Below are 20,518 nucleotides of genomic sequence, written 5' to 3'. Positions count from 1 at the left end.
TTAAAAATATCAATACCTTGCATCTTAAAATTATGTTATCATATTTATAGAGTCTGTATCTGCAGAATGTAGTCTGAGATAATCCCAAGTCTCTGACTGTCTTTGTTCAGGTTAAGATTGTCACTAGAAAGACTCATCAGTGAGGGTACTGATGGCCAATGCTAAAAGCATTCAGATGTACCTTTATTCTTAAATGACAGTTGAGATTAATATATGATTATCAATTTGTTATTGAAGAAAGAAAACATTGTTTGAAAATATAGTGTAGCCTAGTATGCAGTGTTTATGAAGCTTTTCATCCTGTGTAATATTGTTCCAGGTCTTTACAGTCACTCAGTGTTGACTTAGTGAATCACACAGAGCAACCATCAGTCCTGCAAGCTCTGTTCAGGTAAGTGCCTGCCTCAGTTGCTTTACCCATGCCTGTGATGAAGTATCCCGATAAAAGCACTTATAGGATAAGGGACTTATTTTGACTCACATTTCCAGGTTACATCATGGAAGGGAAGTCATGCAGCAGGAGCTTGAGGGAGATGATTATTTGTGTGCACAGCTAGGAAACAGGATGACGAATACTGGTACTCAGTTTATTTTCTCCTTTTTATATAGTCCAGGATCCCAGGCTAGGGAATGATGTCACCCACAGTCTGAAGGTCTTCCTACCTCAGTTAACCTAATCAAGACAGTTCCCCACAGACTTGCTCAGAGGCCTTTATCTTAAGTGATTTTAGATCTCATCAAGTTGCAATTGAAATTAACCATCACAGTTTCCTATTAAATGCATCATGTTTATCTACATTTAAAAATATTATTTATTTATTTATTTATTTATTTATTATTGTGATTGTGTGTGTGCGTGTGTGTGTGTGTGTGTGTGTGTGTGCACATGCCTGTGACAGCATGTGTGGAAGTCAGAAGATCACTTGCAGAAGTTGGTTCTCTCCTTCCACCTGGTGTGTTCTGGGGATGGAACTCAGGTCAACAGCAAAGAGTCTTATCAGTCAATCCATTTTGCCAGCCCATGCTTATCTTTTAATTTGTATTTTTACTGTACCCTTTCATGTTTAGCTATGTGAATGTTTATCACTTCTCTCAAATTGCTTACAGTATTCAATACAGTAATGTGTTATCCAGTCTATCTCACACAGCCTGGGTGTGTGGCAGGATCCGCCATTTAGATTAGTGTTACTGTACTCCATGATATTCCCCTAACAATGAAGTCAACTAATAACATAGTTGTCAAAATGAACCCTTATTGGTAAGGGATACAAGATTATGTTTCTGTTCAGGAGCTCACCTTCTTTCAAAGGAAGAACGTTGTGTGCAATTACAGACAGAAAGCGAAGAAATGAAGGAAATATGAGGAAAGAAGAATTGTAGTTAGTAGCTTTAGTGTCAAAGTCATGACAGCTGTCACTACAGAGCTTGTGCTGTGGATAAATTTCATAAGATTTAAAAAAAAATTCCCAATGTCCCTATGTTCATTCTTATACCATCTTTGACTGTTTCCATAAAGTGGTTTGAAGTAAAAACTTTAAAAGGAAAAGAGCATATATTTGTCTTTGGGCACACTTTGAATAAACTGAGCTAGAGAAGAGATAAACCTGTGTGGAGGGTTGCATGGGAGAGACAGCAGCCCCAAGAGGAAAAGTGAGTAATGTCATCAGCTAGAGAGGAAGGGAAAGTAGGCTGGGCCCCTGTGGACTACCAAAGGAAATTGACCTCCACCTTAGAGACAGCAAAGGGGCATTTATGGATGGACACCGCTATTGAAATGCTACAGTGCTCTAACACAAGCCTACACTAACTATGACAACTATGCCAAGCCTACATGCAAAAAGTAAAATAAATAAACTAGGACACAAACCTGGACTGCCTGGGATGACTGATGTAGCATTATGGCGTCTTTCATTCTGTCCTTTACATTAGTTGTTCTGTGCACTTTCCTTTCTTCCAGGTTTCTACATTCACCATTTTTGATACTGGTGTTTATTTGAAAATTACTTTTGGTTATGGTGTTTCCTTTTATACTTAGTAAAATTAAAAATAGAAAGGAAAAATGTAACAGTCATTTAATTCAATGCTCATTTTGGCCTTAACTGAGTTTGGGGTGGATTTTTCTTGACTGAGGCTTCATGTGTTTCCCACCACATAACACTGCCACCCAGGCCTAATCTGGAGCTGAATCTCAGATATCAGATAGGGAAAAATGGAAAAACACTAAAGCTCCTTGTGTTAACTTTAGCTCTCTTCTCAGATTATGCCAATAAAGAATTAGAAAGGGAGAGAGAGAGAGAGAGAGAGAGAGAGAGGGAGAGAGAGAGAGACAGAGAGAGACAGAGAGACAGAGAGAGAAAGATGCTTCAGTATACACTATATACTTTACAATGTTAGCCTGCCATGGTGAGGAACAGAAAGGAAAAAGAAGAATCTCTGGCTGCTTACAGAACTCTGACAACCCCAACCAGAGGAAGTACTGACCACTAGAGGAGCCCACAGGGGGAACTGTCCAACATCTTAAAGACCATGTCATTGCTCAGCCACTTAGCTCTTTGTACTTTACAATATTTCTCTCTCTCTCTCTCTCTCTCTCTCTCTCTCTCTCTCTCTCTCTCTCTGTTGAGGAGGTGGACACTGAAACCACTACTGGTGACTCTGATTCATTAAATTTCTTGCGGCATCTTCTCTCTTGAAACAGATCTGAGTTTCATTGTCCCATGTCTGCCTCATGCCCCTTCTGTTGAAGTTACTTTAAGTACATTTATACCAAGATGGGTGAAGTTATTGATTGCTTAATGCTGTGTAAAACATTACCTCAGACATAGCAGCTCAACATAATGTGCACTATTTTACAGTTTCTGTGGGCCACAAGACTGAGCATCACTGATGTAGGGCCTCTGTAAGAATGAAAAGTGCCTGCTGGTTCTCATCTGGGTTCAACTGGAAAAGGATCTGCTTACAACTTCAGAGGTCTATGGTCAGAATGTAGGTCTTCTTGGTTTGTGAGACTGAAAGCTTCAGTTTTTGCTGATTGTGATCATGGGCCATTTTATGTTCTGTGTCATGTAGCATTCTCCACAGAGCAACTCACAGCTAATGACTTACCTCTTCAAAGATAACAAAGAAGACAGTTATGTAGCAAGATGGGCATTACACTCTTCAGTAATATAATCTTGTATGCCATATTGTATTCTTTCTCAGAAAATTACAGATCATATCTGTACTAAAGGGGTGGGAACATAGAAAGTCGTGAGTTCCTAGAGATTAACACAGGTGGGGTGACTCTGCTGTAGTGTTTTTCCTCATTTATCCAGCCAGATGGGCTAATGATGATTTGAGTTCCCTCAGATGAAAGTCTTGACAGATTTAAAGCTAATGTTTTTGAGTATTTCAAATTATTCTGAACATACGTGAGCCAGACTGAGCTACAAAATCAGTGCATTCTTTTATTTTAAGATGAGCACCTTAGTGGAATAGATGTCATTGAATATCATGTTTGTGAAGCACTGATAATGTGAATTTTCTAAGAACCAAAATCATTCTTCCCCATTCAGTGTCTAGGTCATCTCACTTTGATCCGTTCACACTTGAGTAAAGTTGTTTTGTTTTATTCCACACATTTGTTATCTCCTGCTGGTTTGAGCAGATTGAGATTCTTTTCTAGTCTGTGAATGTTCTTCTTGGACTCAACTGTGACCATTCCACCATGTTCTTCAGGCCCTTACTCAAAATACTCTCTCAGTAAAAGATTTGCCACAAGTTTATTTAAAATTGTGACACACCCAAGCCAGATGTTGTGACATATACCTGTATTCCTATTGCTCAGGTTGCTGAGGTGGAAGAACCTCGACTTTGTCAAAAAAGCAAATAAAAAGCAAACCCCAAATCAAGAAACAAAAGATAACTTGCCCCTTCTTTCGTCACTCTTACTTTTTCCCCAGCGATGGTTGTACTTTTTAAATATGCTATATTATCATTACTGATTTATTATGTATCTTGCTCATTGTTCATCCATTCTAGAATATAAGTTGCAAGGTGGCAGAGATCTTTGTCAGTTTGCGTATTCTTTTATGTTCAGTGTTGAGAACAGTATCTGGTAGACTATAGGTACTAAACAAAAATTACTTACTGACTGAATTTAACCTTTTAAAACAACCCTCTTCGTCATGAATTATTATTGTTGTTGTTGTTGATAATTGTTGTGTTAGAAATGAAGAAATCACTACAGAAATGAAGCAACCTTTCCCAATCATTCACATAATATTGCCATAGAACCTGAGTCCATCAAATCAAACAACAGAGAAAGGGAAATGGGTATGTAAGCTTTGAAATTCATATTTCCTGTGACCACAAAGCCAACACTTCCTGGCATTTTTGTACCTCTGTTCCTCAGAAGTTTAAGTTCACACTTGCATAATTTGTAGAAAAATACTTCAAGTGACTTCATCCATACAATTGTCTATTTTTATTTTAGGTATTATTAAATATTCTTATTGAAGAATCAAAATGTATGATTCTGTACCTTTGCAAATTCTAACATTTTTTTTCCTTAGCAATTGAAGATATTAACACTAGAAAGGAAACATTTAGTATATCTTTCTTGTTAATATGAGTCATGAGTAGGTCTAATGGCAAACTGATTTAAGTAAATGAGTGTTCAGAGGTTCTCAGTCACTTTATGGATCTCAATATTTGGTGTAGTTTATTATATGTAATGGCATTCTCTTTCATTAAATAGTTCCTCCTTTTACATCAAAACGTGTCTAAGACTGACCTTGAAGAAAACCACAGAAATAAAACAATAGGCATGATCTAACCAGGGAATTACTGGTGTGATGTTTAATTTAAATTTTCAACTTGATGAGATCTAATTCATCTGGGAGATGGGCTTCTGGGCATGCCTGTGGGGGTCTAGATTAGGTTAATAGAGGTGGGAAGACCTGCCACTGGGCTGGGATTCTGAACAGTATACAAAGGAGAAAGGGAGCTGAGCACACACCTTCACTGCTGTCTGCTTCCTGACTCTGGATACAATGTGACCAGTGACCTCAAGCTTTTCTTGACTTTACTGCTATACCTTGAACTGTGAGCTGAAATAAACTCTTCCTTCTTTATATTACTTTTGTCAAGGTGTTTTAGCCCAAAATCATAAGTAACTTAAGATGTCTGTAAAATGTAGCTAAGAAGCTTTCAATGAAACATTGTTTCTTAATAACTTTTTCTTAAGGCCCAAGCACAAATTATAGTTGCTAAGGAAGAGCACTGGGCTAGGATGCATGAGCCATCTATCAAATTGTGGCCCTTGCGCTAATATTGTTCTGTGATGTGGCCACATATAAGTAATCACTCCATCCTCCACCCCATGAGTCACAGATATTTTATCTATTGTGGAGAGATAACATATATATCTACTTCTCATTCTAGGCTTACCAAGGTGTATGAAGCCATGTTTATGTTAAAAATTTGTATTAAACTGAGAAAAAAGACATATGAAGGCAAATTCTTTCCTGAGACTGAATTGTATTCTAAACTAACTTGAAAAATGGTGAACAGATAACATTCAAATTGTCAGATACATCTATTTAATATAGATGCTGAAAGAGACCCGAGGAACACAGTAAACTGTCTTGGAAAATTTTATCAGTGGACTATTACCAACAATAGCATTATATGGTAAACCACTGCAAAACTCAACAGATCATGAGAACAATCATTCATTTACATATTCCCAGATCAGAAGGTAGAATTCAGTTTGGTCAATCTAGATTCCCAAATGGGTAAATCTATTTCAGACTGTGGGTCAGCCAACTTTGGCTCTATCTTTTAGACTGACACTATTCCATTACTATCTATCTATCTATCTATCTATCTATCTATCTATCATCTATCTATTTATCTATCTATCATCTATCTATCTATCTATCTATCTATCTATCTCTATCTATCTATCTATCTATCTATCTATCTATCAATCATCTATCATCTACTTATCATCTTTCTATCCATTCCATTATCATTTGATCTACGGAAAGTTGATGAAGTTATCAGTTGCTAGAAGGCTTCATTGGCAAATTCCCGAGTAGAAGTGTAGGCCAGATGAAAACTAAGGCATCTACCTCTCTTTATCCGCCCTCTGTTACATTTGCCAGTATCTCATGGAATTAATTTGCCCACTTTTTGAGGTATATGGTTAACAGGGAGGGCAAGCAGTTCCTGAAAGTAGCTTCATAAACTGGGTCTGGACCCTAAGAAGGAAGAAAAAGTCACCAGTTTTGGCCAACTACCACAGAATTCCTCCGATCCAGTAGAGACTAGAGGAACACAGTGTCCATTTTTTGGTGAAGAAACATTACAGTATAGAATTTGTTATGGAGGTCCCTGAGAGCCATCACTATGGGTAGTACCATACAGGAAACTATACTAGTTGTGGATTATGTTTCTGAAAATATTACTTTAGGTGGTAGCCTTCACCCTATGTCTCATCGCTCTGAGCACATTTGCTAAGAAATCATTGCTTTATTCTGTGGGGGACTTTCAATGCTAAATGGTGGATATAGCAGATGTCAGAAACTGAATCCCTGTACCCTGAGATCACTATGTTGAAGTACTAACTTCCAGTATACTTCAAAATGCAACTTTATTTGGAAACAGAGGCTATAAGGAGGTGATTAAGGTTAAATGACATTATACACGTGATTCTAATCCAACATGACTGGGGTCTTCAAAGATGAGAAGAAATATCAAGGATGCACACACAGAAAACGGGCCATATGAGGGCACAGCAGGAAGATGGCCTTCTACAGTCCAAGGAGAGAGACCTTGGGAGAAACTAAACCTCTAATATCTTGATCTTAGATGTCCAACTTCCTTCACTGTGTGAAAATACATTTTGGTGCTTAAGCCGCTCAAGCTATCATATGTTGTCATGGCAACCTTGGTACTAATAAATGTTTATTGCAGAGCAGAGTGGGTGTTGCTGTGATAATGGGTATAGGGAAAAGGGATATGTGTTAGCCTAAGTTCTTTGTCTAAAAATAATATTTATACTACCCCATCCAAAGCTCTGGGAATATATAGAAGAATGGGAAGAAAGAATGTAGAGCTGGAAGACAAAGAAGGAGTGCAACATGCTGTCCTTTGGGTATTTACAGCCACCGCAATCCTGAACTCATAGAGGCTGCGGCTGCCTGCACAAGACTTGGCCTGTCAACAGTCAATCGTGGATCAGGAGGAGGCTCAGGGGACTCTACCTCTCCCTGATGAACTATTGGCTCCTGAAGGGTTATGAAGGAGTGGGAAGTTGCTGTCCTCAGTTGTGCACCTATTGCTGAGCTCATCAGCACTGAACTATTTTTCTAAAACCATGAACACACAGAAGATATTGGATAAACTCAGTAGGTAACAAAACAAACACACATGAATGTGGGAAAGGAGGCAGATGGGCGGGAGGGAGATAAGAAAGTAGGGAGAAAGTAATCAGAATGCATTAAATACACATGCGAAATTGTCAAAGAACAAATGTAATACGATAAAAAGTGAACTTTGAAGCCTATTTATAAATTATTTATTTATTTATTTATTTATTTATTTATTATTTTCTTTTTGAGACAAGGTCTCCCTCTAACACCTGCTGGCCTGGAACTCACTGTGTAGACCAGGCTGGCCTTGATCTCACAGAGATTTGCCTCCCTGTGCCTCCTGAGCACTGGGATTAAAAGTGTGCATAACCATGCCTGGCTTGTAGAATATTTCAATTTCTAAACATTAAAAATAAAATAGTTCATTGTTTGCTATAAAAATTTAGAAAACATACACAAATATTATGTAGAAGAAGGAAGCTAATGGCATGTGCTCATGCCACTTAGAGACAACTATCAAAGCTCTGGTTTGACTTCTTTCTAGTTATTTCCCATGTCAGCACATTAAAATCTTTTAAGTACTATAATAAAAGCTTCATATTTTTCTGCTGATTTTACTATTACGATATTGTCCTGAGTAATAACTTTGTGAAAATATTCGGAATTATATGCTGACATAGCTATGTGCTAAGACTTTCTTTGTACTCTTGGTCTCCCTCCTCTCATTTACCTGTTACTTCTCTTCCTCATCCTTCACAGTTATTCTCTTGACAAATCTTCCAGATTTATGGGCATACATAAACAAAACAGCACAATCTACTGATCATACCAAATTAGTATTTTTTAAAATTACTTAGGTAAAAGAAATGTTGAATTTTTCTATATGGATATTTCATATGTTATTATCTTAATCACTGATATTTTTTATCGATTGCTTTATTCTCATCTATTGAAATAACAATTTTATAATCCATTGATTGGTGAACATCATATTAGGTTTATAGTTTTCTTGAGGCATTAATGTCTTTGTATTCTTGGGATACAGTTATCTATTGATGTAGGATATTTCTGTTTCATTTGTGTAATTTTACTTAGCTATTAAGAATATCGCTATAATTGTGGTTTATATATATTATATTTCACAAAGACTTCCTTTCTTTACTTAGGAAGGAAGCTTCTGGTAGAGCCTAATGATTCAATTATTTTTGCTATTTTCCTTTCAAAGACATTTCTTTGATCTTTCTGTATATTACTCTATTACACTTTTATATTCTTACCGGTTTAAATACTGGAAATGTGTATAGTTTATTGTTCCACCCAAAAGTATGCTGACAAATTTGTTAACAACTGGATTTCCAGTAAAACAAGGCAAAGCAAACCAAACCCTTACTCATAAAATGTGCTGATTTTTGTGTCATAAATATCTCACTACGATTTTTCCATTTTTCATAGTGAGATCAGAGAATGTAAATTTGCAAAGCAGCATGTACAAATGGCTATCATGAATTCATCCAATACATCTATGGCATAGTACTGAAACTGAAGATGCAAGAATTAGAGAGGTCTGAGCATAAGAAAAGTCTTAATAGTATTAATATCTATAAATAGAAACGGCCTTATGAGTAAGAGGATTTCCGTATTCATATGAATAATTCAGGAAGCTTTTGAAAGTATGCTCACGCAGCATACAGCAGTAAAAAGGACTTGAATTGGAGGAGACTGGACATCAGTTTGAGCTTTGTCAGTGACTTGTGGTAAGTACACAATAGGCAACACAGGTTTTTCTGAACTTCAGTATGAGAGCATGCACATATGTATGTTCTTGCCTCCAAGCTGTGAGACACAAATACAATTATTCCTTCATTAACAATACAAATTAAGCTTTTCCTAGATGTTTTTAGAAATTATAACTACTTTTCAAGGTTATATTCAAGTTGCAACGTCCATCATCATTCCCTGACTACCTTTTGCACCTTCTTTCATTTCTTTCTTTGTAAATTCTGGAACATTCTTTTTCTTCTACTATACAATATAACATATGAGATTATTTCTCTTGGATTATCCAAAGGCTCATGTGTTCTGATTTCTCCTCCTGTATAGATTTAAATTCCCTGAGTGGAAATATATAAAGCACTTAAGTATTTATTATGAAGAAATTGGTCCTTTAATAGTCTCAGTAAATATGAAAGTAGAGTGTAACTCTAAACTTGAAAGAACAAAATTTCATAGACAAATTATCATAAAGCATTTATTTAACCCATATCTATATTTTTGAACTTGAATTATTGCTGTATTTGTTTATGATTGCTTAGTCTAACAGTGTCTGACAAATTATATGCCTGCCATTTATTAAACTGTGCTATTTGACAAGAACTGTTCTAGGAACTTTTGTTATCTTCTGTCATCCTTAGAGCAGTACAGATAAGATATGTCATTTCATTTCTTCTTTTTTAAATAAATAATTTATGCTTTAGAGAAATGTACACATTCAAGATTAGAAAGCTTAAATGATAGAGCTAGTAATCAAATTCAGTTATATCTGATTCCAAATGCATGTCTTAAAATATTGCATGATAAGTGATTTTCTTTTAGTTAACTAAAAGCAACTTCACACATAAAAATTATGAACATTTTTAAATGCAAGGGAAGGAGAAATGAATTGCTTCTGGCCAAAATAATAATGGTTGGTAATATAGGAAATTGTAAGACAGCCACTTGAATTTAACCTTACCCTAGAAAGAACTCTAATTCTAGCCAGCAAAATTGAATCAACCATTAATAATATGAGGTGACATGCAGAGAAAGACTCAGCCCATAAAAGTGATTCATTCACCCTTTTTCCGGAAACAACATTCCATTGGGGCAATTCAATGCCGCAGGCTGGTGCTGGAGATGCTGTCTCCAGCAGCCAAAAATCACAGAGGTGCACTTTTATTCTTTGCTATGATGCTAAAAGGTACTTGGCAAATGTGGCAGGATGTTCTGTACAAGGAGGCAAAGGGTAATAATTGGGGAAAATTGGATATCCTACATGAGTGAGCTTCTGAAGGGTCTCTGACATTAATTTTCCTTTTTGTCTTTTTTAGAAGTTTTAATTCAGGTTAGTACTAAAACAAGTTTTTGGAATAAAAGGGTTTAGTTACATTATAAACAAAAGATATTGTGAAATTATAAGATGTATCATTGAAAATACATCTATAAAAACAAAACTTAAACCTTGTGTGTGCTACTCATGCTTATGTCCTTTGTATAAGCAGATTCCTTTACACATAAGTTAGGTATAGCGGTTTCTTAACTTTCAACCACTATAAAGGGTGGATCTAGCTTCATTTTTGTCAGTCATCCAGGTTGCCTAACATATATGAATTATTGATCAATCACTTAAAGATATGAATAAAGGTACGTATGACTGTGAATATTTGTATATGTGCATATGTCATTCACACACATATATCTTTGTGTATCTATTATATAGGAAATGTTAAAAGTATTCATGGGGGTTTTACATAGATTGTAAACATGTATGTTAAAACATACATACACACACACATACACGCACACATTATCTGAATCAGAAATAGTCTGAATCCCTTCCTGAATATTGTTTTTCTCTGCTCCAGGGGCAGAACATAGGTTTTAGAAGTAAACCCACTTGAATTTGAGCCCTGGTTTTACAAGGATCCACTCTGTAACACTGTAATATTTGTGTACTAACTTAAAGTCCCAGGTTGAATCTGTCAATTCACAATAATGCCTAGATTTTCTTCAGATTAGGGCAGCATGTTAACTTACTGCACATAATTAAATAACTCAACAATAGAATTTCTTTTATTCTCTTCTTTGATCATAAAAGAAAATTATTCAGTAGAGTACTATTATATGTAAATCCATCAGCTTGATAAACAAAGTTGGCTTATTTCATCCATTCCTTTAAAGTCCTTAGTATTTTCTAATATCTCTGCCCTAGTCCAGTGCTGTTCATTTTCTATGAATGGCATATTTGGTTGTTTGTATACTGGACACACCATGACTTTCCAATCTCCAGGAAATAGTTCCTCTGTTATTTAACACATTAAACCTCTTTCAAGTTCCATCTCAAAATTTAACTTCAACATTACATGATTAAAGTTCTTCCTTTAAATCAGTCCTTTCAACCCAATTCCCCATAATCTTTTGGTATGTTCTTGTCGTAGTTTGTCTCTCTATTGCTGTGACAAAACACTCTGACCACTACCAACATGGGGAGGAAAGGATTTATTTGTCTCCCAGGTGACAGTTCATAAGGAAGCCTGGGGTAGGAACTCAGGGCAGGAACCTGGAGGCAGGAGCTGAAGCACAAGCCATGGAGGAACGCTGCTTACTGGCTGGCTCCCTCGCCTCTCTGCTCAGCCTGCTTTCTTATGCAACACAGGCCCACCTGCCACGGGGTGGCACCACCCACAGTGGGCTGGGACTCCCACATCACTCATCAAGAAGATTCCCCACAGAGATGGCCACAGGCCAGTCCAATAGAGGAAATTCCCCAATTGAGGCTCCCTCAACCCAGGTGTGTCAAGCTGACACTAAAGCTATATCCAGCACAGTTCTGATAAGCTTTAACGATGAAAATTTTGTTGTTTCATGTGTGTTTTAATTCTCAGCAAGGCTCTTATTGTCAGAGAACAAAATGTGGAGTCAGTTTTGTCCTTCTACCTTTATTTCGGTTTCTGAGATTGAAATGGGTTCACCATGATTTCACAGCAAGCCTCTTTACCTGCTGAGCCATCTCACTGGCCCTGAAAGTCTATTTGTCTATTTTCTAAGTTCCTCAGAGAGAGAATGTTACGTTATACCTCTTTAGTGTCTTTCAAAACCTAACAATATGATGAGCAATGTGGACCAAAAGGACAAGTGAATAAATAATAAATTCAAAACAACGAATGAAAAAAAAAAACTGCACAAAATGAGAATGCTTTCCATGTTGCCTCGATCAGATTTCCTCAAGGAGCTGATTCCTAAATTTTTAGATTTGGTCACCTTGTACCTGCTGTCCTGGAACAGTGACTTTCAGAAACTGATTTTCTGCATGTCTGTGATAGTCTACCTGGAAATGAATGAAGTAGGGAAGGTCTCTCACTGAGATTTTACTCTATGTATGAGCCTATGACTTAACTCTTTGTAATTTGCTTCTGAAACAATGCCAAACATAAAGTAAAAATTCAACAAATAATCTTTACATTTGAGCAAACTTTCGGAACTATCCTGCAGGCAATATTTATGTGCTTGTCTTGCAATGACAACAGCATTTCAAAATGAAATAGAAAAGAATCCAGACAGAAAACATTAGTTATTATATGGTCATAAGTTTGGGGGTTACTTGTTTTTTAGCCAGTACATGGTTTTTTAACCAACAGAAACATAAAAATGTGCATATTTATAGCACACATAGTATATGGTACATGGGAAGTTTCTATACATGTATATATTGTATAATGTTCAAATCAGGATAAATATATCTCTCTCCTCATCATATTATTCATGATGGAAGCATTTAAAACATTTTCCTTTGCATTTTAAAATATGTAGTACATTATTATTAGATGTAATCTCCCTATTGTGCCAGAACTCCTTTTTTTATATTCTGTGATTTTTAATATGTGTACGCGTATATTGCCTTCATGTAGATAAGTGCACCCATGTTGTGCAATGTCTGCGGAGGACAGAAAAGGTTATTGGTTCCCCTGGAACTGGAGTTATGGACAATTGTTAGCTGCCATGTGGGTGCCGGGATTTGAACCTAGGTCTTTTGCAAGAATATTCAGTGTCCTTAACTGCTGAGCCATATCTCCAGCCCCAATGTACCAGAACTTCTTAAAAATATTTAACTATAACTTAGTACCCATTAGTCAACTTTCCTCTGCCCATCCCTTCACTTCCTCTTGTTAGCTTCGAATAACCATGGTTCTATACTCATTTTTTTAAATAAGTTGTTTAATTCGTCCTATAATGATGCTTTTTGGTGAACTAGATAAAATATTATGAAAAGAAAAAGATAAACAATGAATATCATAAGGATCAATGCAACTAAATTATTTCTCTCCTTATATGTTTATTATTTGTATAGGATACTGAATCTCACATAGTTCATTCTCCACTTTGCACACAGCCTAGTAAGATCAGGTGCACCTTCTTTTCCAACACTCCTGTATCACCTAAATTGTCATCTTGCTAGTGTATAGATTGCTTTTATTTGTAATAAGGTATGATTCTAGACATTCTGTCATATTAAATGTATTTGGAGAGATATCAAATATATAACTCAATAGGCAAGCAAATCTTTAAAGATAATCTAATAACTTCTTAGAATGATATAATGTAGTAGATCTTTTGAACATGTGTAGACTGTCATTCCCTCTATAGAAAGTTAAAAATAATACAGAAGAGACCAACTAACCATTGGAATGACTTTCCTTGAACAAAAACCATTTTCCTTATTCATTATTTTTATATTAAAGCAAAACTATTTAATGAGTTTATGCCTCTATAAGATTGTGTAAGATAAGGACTGGGCTCACTGTTTTTATTCTACCTCCAGGCTGATTCCATTGAACTAGAAATATTAATAATCTTATTTTTTCTCGATAATTATTATTAGTTATGCATTAATTTTTGACTCCCTCACCTATCTGCACTCCCTTATAGCCTCTCATGCATTCTGTTATGTAAATTAAGGCCTATGAAGTCAAGTTTGTGTCCCCGGATGCCCCTCAGCGACAGTAAGTTCACTGTAGCCTGGTCAGCCTATCTAGAGTCACTCCCTTAAAGAACACCAACTGCCTCATCAAGCAGTGATCAGCTGCCAATAGTTCGTCAGCTAAGGTTGGAGCTTCTTACTCATTTCCCCAGTTGTATTCTGGGTTTCTGACTTACTTGAGCTTGCATGGATCTTGTGCATGCTGTCACCACTGCTGTAAGTTCATATAAGCCAGTTTCCCAGAAAACTGTTTTCTTTTGGTCATCCACCACCTCTAGTTCTTACAGTCTTTCTGCCTCCTCTCCCACAAAGGTCCCTGGGCCTTGGTTGGCAGAGGTTTAATATAGGTGTTTTATCCATAGACACACACTCTACAATCTCTTATTCTCTACATTTTGACTAGTTGTGGCATTCTGTGTTAATCGCTTTCTTTTGCATGAGGAAGTTTCACTGGCGCAGGTTGAAAGATGCATTAATATTCTCTCGATCCCCTTTTCTGCTATGTTCCGTGAGCCTTAGGTGTACAGGTTGCATTGTAGATGTGTCACTTAGGGCTGGGCATCTCACAGACACTTATTCTTTGCATTTTACTGGTTTTGGAAGTCTAATAATCTCCATCTGTTGCAAAAAGAAGCTTCTTTGATGAGTGGTAAGAGGTATATTTTTATATATACCTTTTATATAAAGATATATATACATGTATATGTATATATATATATGTATGTATATATGAAATTACATTTGTCTAGGGATGTGACAGATGCAGAGTTTCCTCTACAATCCGTTACCTCTTCAGCCATGTGCATTTGGCTATGTTTACAATAGAGCATATGACTCCCCCCTCCCCCACGCACTGAGTGGACTTTAGGTCCAATTAGATAGCTACTGATTACCCTGAAGATAAAAAGGACCACTACTGCACCAATAGAGATAGTTTGCTGTGCCGGTCATTGTTGTGGTTGTTAGGCTGTACAGCTGGGTTGGACCATTGATTTTCTCCCTTAGCAGCTTGCTAATTATCCTCTGATAATTGTCTTTATTCAACTTTTAATGTAAGTAAAAACAGAATTTACAGAGCTCTAGTTTTCCATATACTTAATGACTTCCAAGTGTACATATAGTTTATTTAAGGTTTTCTAAGTCCAGACTGCATTTTCTATTTTCTAGACTGTATTCATGATGTAATGTCTTTTATATTTGTCAAATTCAGAAACATTAGAATCATTATAAAATTAAATAAGTAAGTATATATCACCCTTGAAAATAAGAAAGAGAAATATTATTAAACAAGAAACTGAAACAGCCTCCCTTCCAAAGGGAAAGTAGACTATATTCATGACTGTCTTCAGAAAGAGACCAACAGCACTGGCAGCAAATATCATCTGGCAGGGCAGAGCCCACAGCTTCTTAAAGAAGTTAAACTTCATGGGGCTGGAGGGATGGCTCAGCATATAAGAACACTGACTGTTCTTGCAGAAGACCCGGGTTTGAATCCCAGTACCCACACTGCAGCTAAAAGTGTCCATAACTCTAGTTCCAGGGGATCCATCAGTCTCTTCTGTCCCCCACAGGCTTTGCACAGCACAGGTGCACTTACTTACATGTAGGCAATTACATGCATAAACATAAAATAAAAAAATAATAAAATTTATTTAAAAAAGGTTACAGTTCAATTAAGTAAGAGACATTCTAGAGCTCTAGTACACAACCTGGTCCTTATTCACTTAATAGCTTTTTAAAAAAAAAGTAAATCCTATTAAATGCTTTAATATTATAATTGCTAAACTTTTAATGTTACATTTACTGAAACTTTACTCATATACCTCAAGTTAAAAGTACAAATCCATGCTGGCTGTAAATTACATTTAAAATCAAAACACACTCTTTATCTAAAGGTAAAATTCTCTAAAATACAACGAATTTAAAAAATTCCAGATACAAACAAATATGTTTCTGAGCGTAACACAAAAATGTCAATATTAGGAGTTTTGTTTACCATAGTATGTTTAGTCTTAATTCTGAATTTTTCTGTTATGAGATAAAATGTTCACCAAGGAGACTATTGTACCATTCCAGTTTTTGGAGCTTTTCTAGCTAAGGCTGGGAGGTCCCCCAGCAAGAATTTCTTTTTCAGTAGCTGTAACTGAGATTCCTGAACTGAAGGGCATTGGTCACATGGACCAACCTGTCTCTCTGGACTCACATTTTTATGGAATTCCACCCTCCAGACAGACTCTGCAATCCCCACTCAACAGTGGCTAATTACTACCACTTCATTTGTTCTCCCAGGTCTGTGCTTCTTTTCTGACACATACGCATTTTCTCAAAACTTTGCTGTCTCTGTGGCCTTCAAATAACTGGATGTTCTCGGGTCCTTGGAGAAGATGGCATTGAACTTGGAAGATCAAGCTACTTGAAATGCCCCACTCAAATGTGGCACCAAAGGCATGACTCCAAAGCCAGCTGGGAAACTGAAGGGGAATTAGTAAAGGGCCTCTAACACTGCTCATAAGTGAGGTATCTGTACCATTAGACCTCAAAGGATCTTACAAAGCCATTTCCTTCTGTGACTTCCATGGCCCTACAACATGGTGATCTGTTGAGGCCATTCACAGGTCCACAAGCCTCCAGTGTCTCTATATCCTCCTGAGGTCCTGGTTCTTCATGTTTATGACACATATACTGTTCCTGCCACTGATGTGACTGAGACAAGGTTCACTCCTGGTCTAAGGGGAAGCAGCAAACTGGGTGGAGCCTCCTGAATTCTCCCTCCTGAACCAACATAGTGGAAGGTGGTCACACCAAAACTACAGTGGGAGTCTGAAGTTGTGTCTAGAAGAAAAATCATTACTTCTGAATTAACCGTATTTTCCTCTGGTAAGCTCTTCTTTTAGTAACATCAGGACATTATAAAATTGTCTATTTAATAATGACCAAGCCCTGGGAATGTCTTTGTCCTGCTTAGTATTAATATTTCTTGACCTGTTTTTATTCCTCTTTTCTTTTTTTTTAAAAATAAGTAATTTATTGAGAATTTCATACATGCATATAAGGTGTTTTGATCAAATCCATGCCCACTCCCTCCCCTCTAACTCCTCCCATATCACCCCATCACTTTTTTCTGATAACTTCAAGTACTCTCTCTTTTTCTTTTCTTTCTTTCTTTCTTTATTTTATTTAATTAATTAATTAATTAATATTTATCTTTATGGGGCTTTTGGATACTCTAACATTCCCCCCTCTGAAGACGTAACCCTAAAATCTTTTAAGGATTAGATACAAGCTCCCAAATATTTCCGACGTTTTTGTCCTTTGGAACAGTGTATGTTGCTAAGAGGCCCAAGGACATTTTGACTTTTAGCTAAGAAACTGGCTACTTTTCTTTTGGGTCTTTTTACCCTAACTGCCTAGCCAATTCCTACCTCCTATTCTTATCACACCATCCTCTGAAGGGGCCCAAATTGCCAATAGGGAATTGGGACGCAGACCACTCTGGCTTCTTCCATGCTGAACAGGGATGCAGGGTGAGGAAATTGGGGTACCCCCTTCAGTGGTCTATCTAAAAGACTCCCAAATTACATAACTCTTGTCTCTAAGGGGAAAATAAAGTCCTTGAATCATGAATAGGAAATGTGAAGGAGAGATAAAGGCAAGAGTAATTAGCATTACAAGTTCTAGACAGGGAACTAGAAAAAAGTCAGAACAGGGCAATTTTCAAATGCTCATATGAGACTCCATTGGAATTTCTTGATAATGACTTCCAAAAGCATCCCTCTGTTGGGATCTTCCTCATTTTTCTATTGTCTTCCAAGGCTGGACTATAGAGTGATGGGTTCAGGATTTGCTTTTAGGTATTTCAGTAGTTGTTGGAGTGGTTAGAATCAGTGTCAGTTCCCTCTCAAAGCCTTCTAGATAGGGGGAGAAAACAAATTTATCCATCATTTTAGAACAATAGCTGGTTATCTCCCTTAGCTACAGATGGACACTACAGTATTGGAGATCAAGATTTGAAGTCTTACATCTGAACAGTACTTTCTGGTTAGTAACAAAATCATCACTGAGAAATAATTTTCTAAATAACTTTTTGTATAGGCTTAAGCCTAATATCTGGGAAGTGCAATCCTTTGAACTCTTAAAGAAATATACTGATGACTTTACTCTGGCTGTACTTTCCTTTTGGGTGTTTAAGGCCATACACTTGGCCTAAATAAATTAATTTATTTTTACACTTAAGGTCATTTGAAGATCTGTTCCTCAGGGGTCACATGGGCTTGGGAGGATCTCCTGGCTCCTTTCTTTAACCAGTTCCACCTATGTGAAGATAAGTCAAAGGTCCTGCTCAACCATGTCTGGCTTCACTTGGGAGCATGAATGACATGTTCTCTCTGAGTTGACCCTCCTCTTTGTAGACTGGACACTGGTTCAAGTCTATCTTGTGGGGTTTCCATGGCCTCCCTGAAGAAAAGGACAAGTGAAATGCCAGTCACAGGACATTTTGAGAGGTGTTCTATAGTCCCCTGGAAATTAGTTGACCTTGGAGGGCAAGGGACAAAAACTGTCCTTTAAGTCCCTCTGACTATATTAGCATAGATCTCAAACTATGGCTGTTAAACATCCAATAAGATTAGTTTCACCAATCTGGTACTTTTAATTATCATGTGCTATGTAGATAAGGCTGGGGTAAAAAAAAAATATTCTCAGATAAACCTTGACTAGATATGTATTTTGTTCCTTAAACTAGTTGACTAAACTATTACCATAGAAATTTTAAGATTATGTGTATGTTATTTTTGTCTTATCCTTTATATATCATAATAAACCTAAATATATTATCACTTGCTTAGGCTTTCTCATTTTTTCTCTCTATTTTGGAAAATATCTCCATTCCCATATCCTTTTAACATACTTTACATTCTCATTTTCTTTTTTAAAAAAATATTTATGGGACATAATACCATTAACAAATAAATTTTCCATCTGTTGTGAGACTTCTTTCCCTGAGGATGCTAAGCAATGTTCATTCCCTTTTAAGGGTCTAGTGTCAAGCCAATATTTGATTAAAGTTTTACTGGGGAACCAATGAATTTATTGACCTTACTCACTTAGATAACTGAGGGGTTGCTGAGGTGTGTGTATGACCTGAGGGTATGCATACTGGAAAGCCTTTACCCAGCATGCATCATGCCTTCTCTTCCTAGCCTTTCTCAAATCCAGGAGGCCATGTATGCTTAGGGTCAAATTCCATACAGTTGGCTGGGAAGAGTGACTGGATATTCTGGTGAGGGTCCAGTGACCCTGCATGGCACTCCTTTAATGAATGAGCACACCGTCAACAAGCCCAATTGTGAAGATGTTTAGAAATAATGCTCAGCTGAAGTCATGATAATGGTCATTATTTCATACAGAAGGGACTGCTGTATAGCATCATCTTATTAAAAGAACATGGAATTTAAAAGGATTTGGTGCTAGGATCCACATATGAGGGAGAACATACATTGTTTGTTTTTTTTTGAGTCTGTGTTACTTCATTTAATAAAAGTTTCTAAATCTATCCGTTTACCTGCAAATTTCATGATTTAACTTTTCTTTACTGCTGAATAGAACTCCATTGTGTAAATATACCACATTTTTGTTTACCACTCACCAGTTGAGGGGCACTTAAGTTGCTTCCATCTCTTAGCTATTGTGAAAAGAGCAGCAACAAACATGGTTGTACAAGTGTCTCTACAATAGGATGAGTCCTTTTGGTATATGCCAAGGAGTGGTATAACTGTGTCATATGGTCAGTTCATTTTTAGTATTTTAAAAGTTCTCCACACTGTTTTCCATAGAGGTTGCATGAGTTTGCAATCCCACCAGCCATGAATGAGCATTCCCCTTTCTCCACATCCTAGCCAATTGATTGGGGTAAGGTGATAACTTAGGGTGGTTTTAATTTGCATTTCCCTAATTACTAACGATGTTGAACACTTTTTGAGATGCATCTTAGCCATCTTTTTTTCTTCCTTTGAGAACTCTGTTTAGATTTTTAGCCCATCTTTTAATTGGGTCATTTGGTTTCTCAATTCTTTGTTTTTTGAGTTCTTTATATATTCTGGATGTTAAACCTCTGTCAGATATGTCATTGGTGAAGATAGTTTTCCTATTCTGTGGGTTTTCTCTTCACTTTTTTGATTTTTTCTTTTGCTGTACAGTGTGAAGGCCTGAGCTCTGATCTGAAGTAAATTCAGAGCTGGAATGGGAGGCCTCAGTTCCCTGAGACATGAATGTTCTTTTGCAGTTATTCCTATCATGAGACTGACAGTTCCTTGAACCCTATTAAACATACCTAAGTAAGATTGTATAACAAAGCTGTGTAGCTAATAAAGTTATAAGTAAAGAACAGAATGTTTAATAAGCCTGGAAGGACAGATACGATTCCAAAAAG

This window comes from Nannospalax galili, unplaced genomic scaffold (assembly GCF_000622305.1).
Source record: "Nannospalax galili isolate Female #2095 unplaced genomic scaffold, S.galili_v1.0 scaffold318, whole genome shotgun sequence".
Lineage (NCBI taxonomy): Eukaryota > Metazoa > Chordata > Mammalia > Rodentia > Spalacidae > Nannospalax > Nannospalax galili.
Note: the sequence above shows the minus strand (reverse complement) of the source record.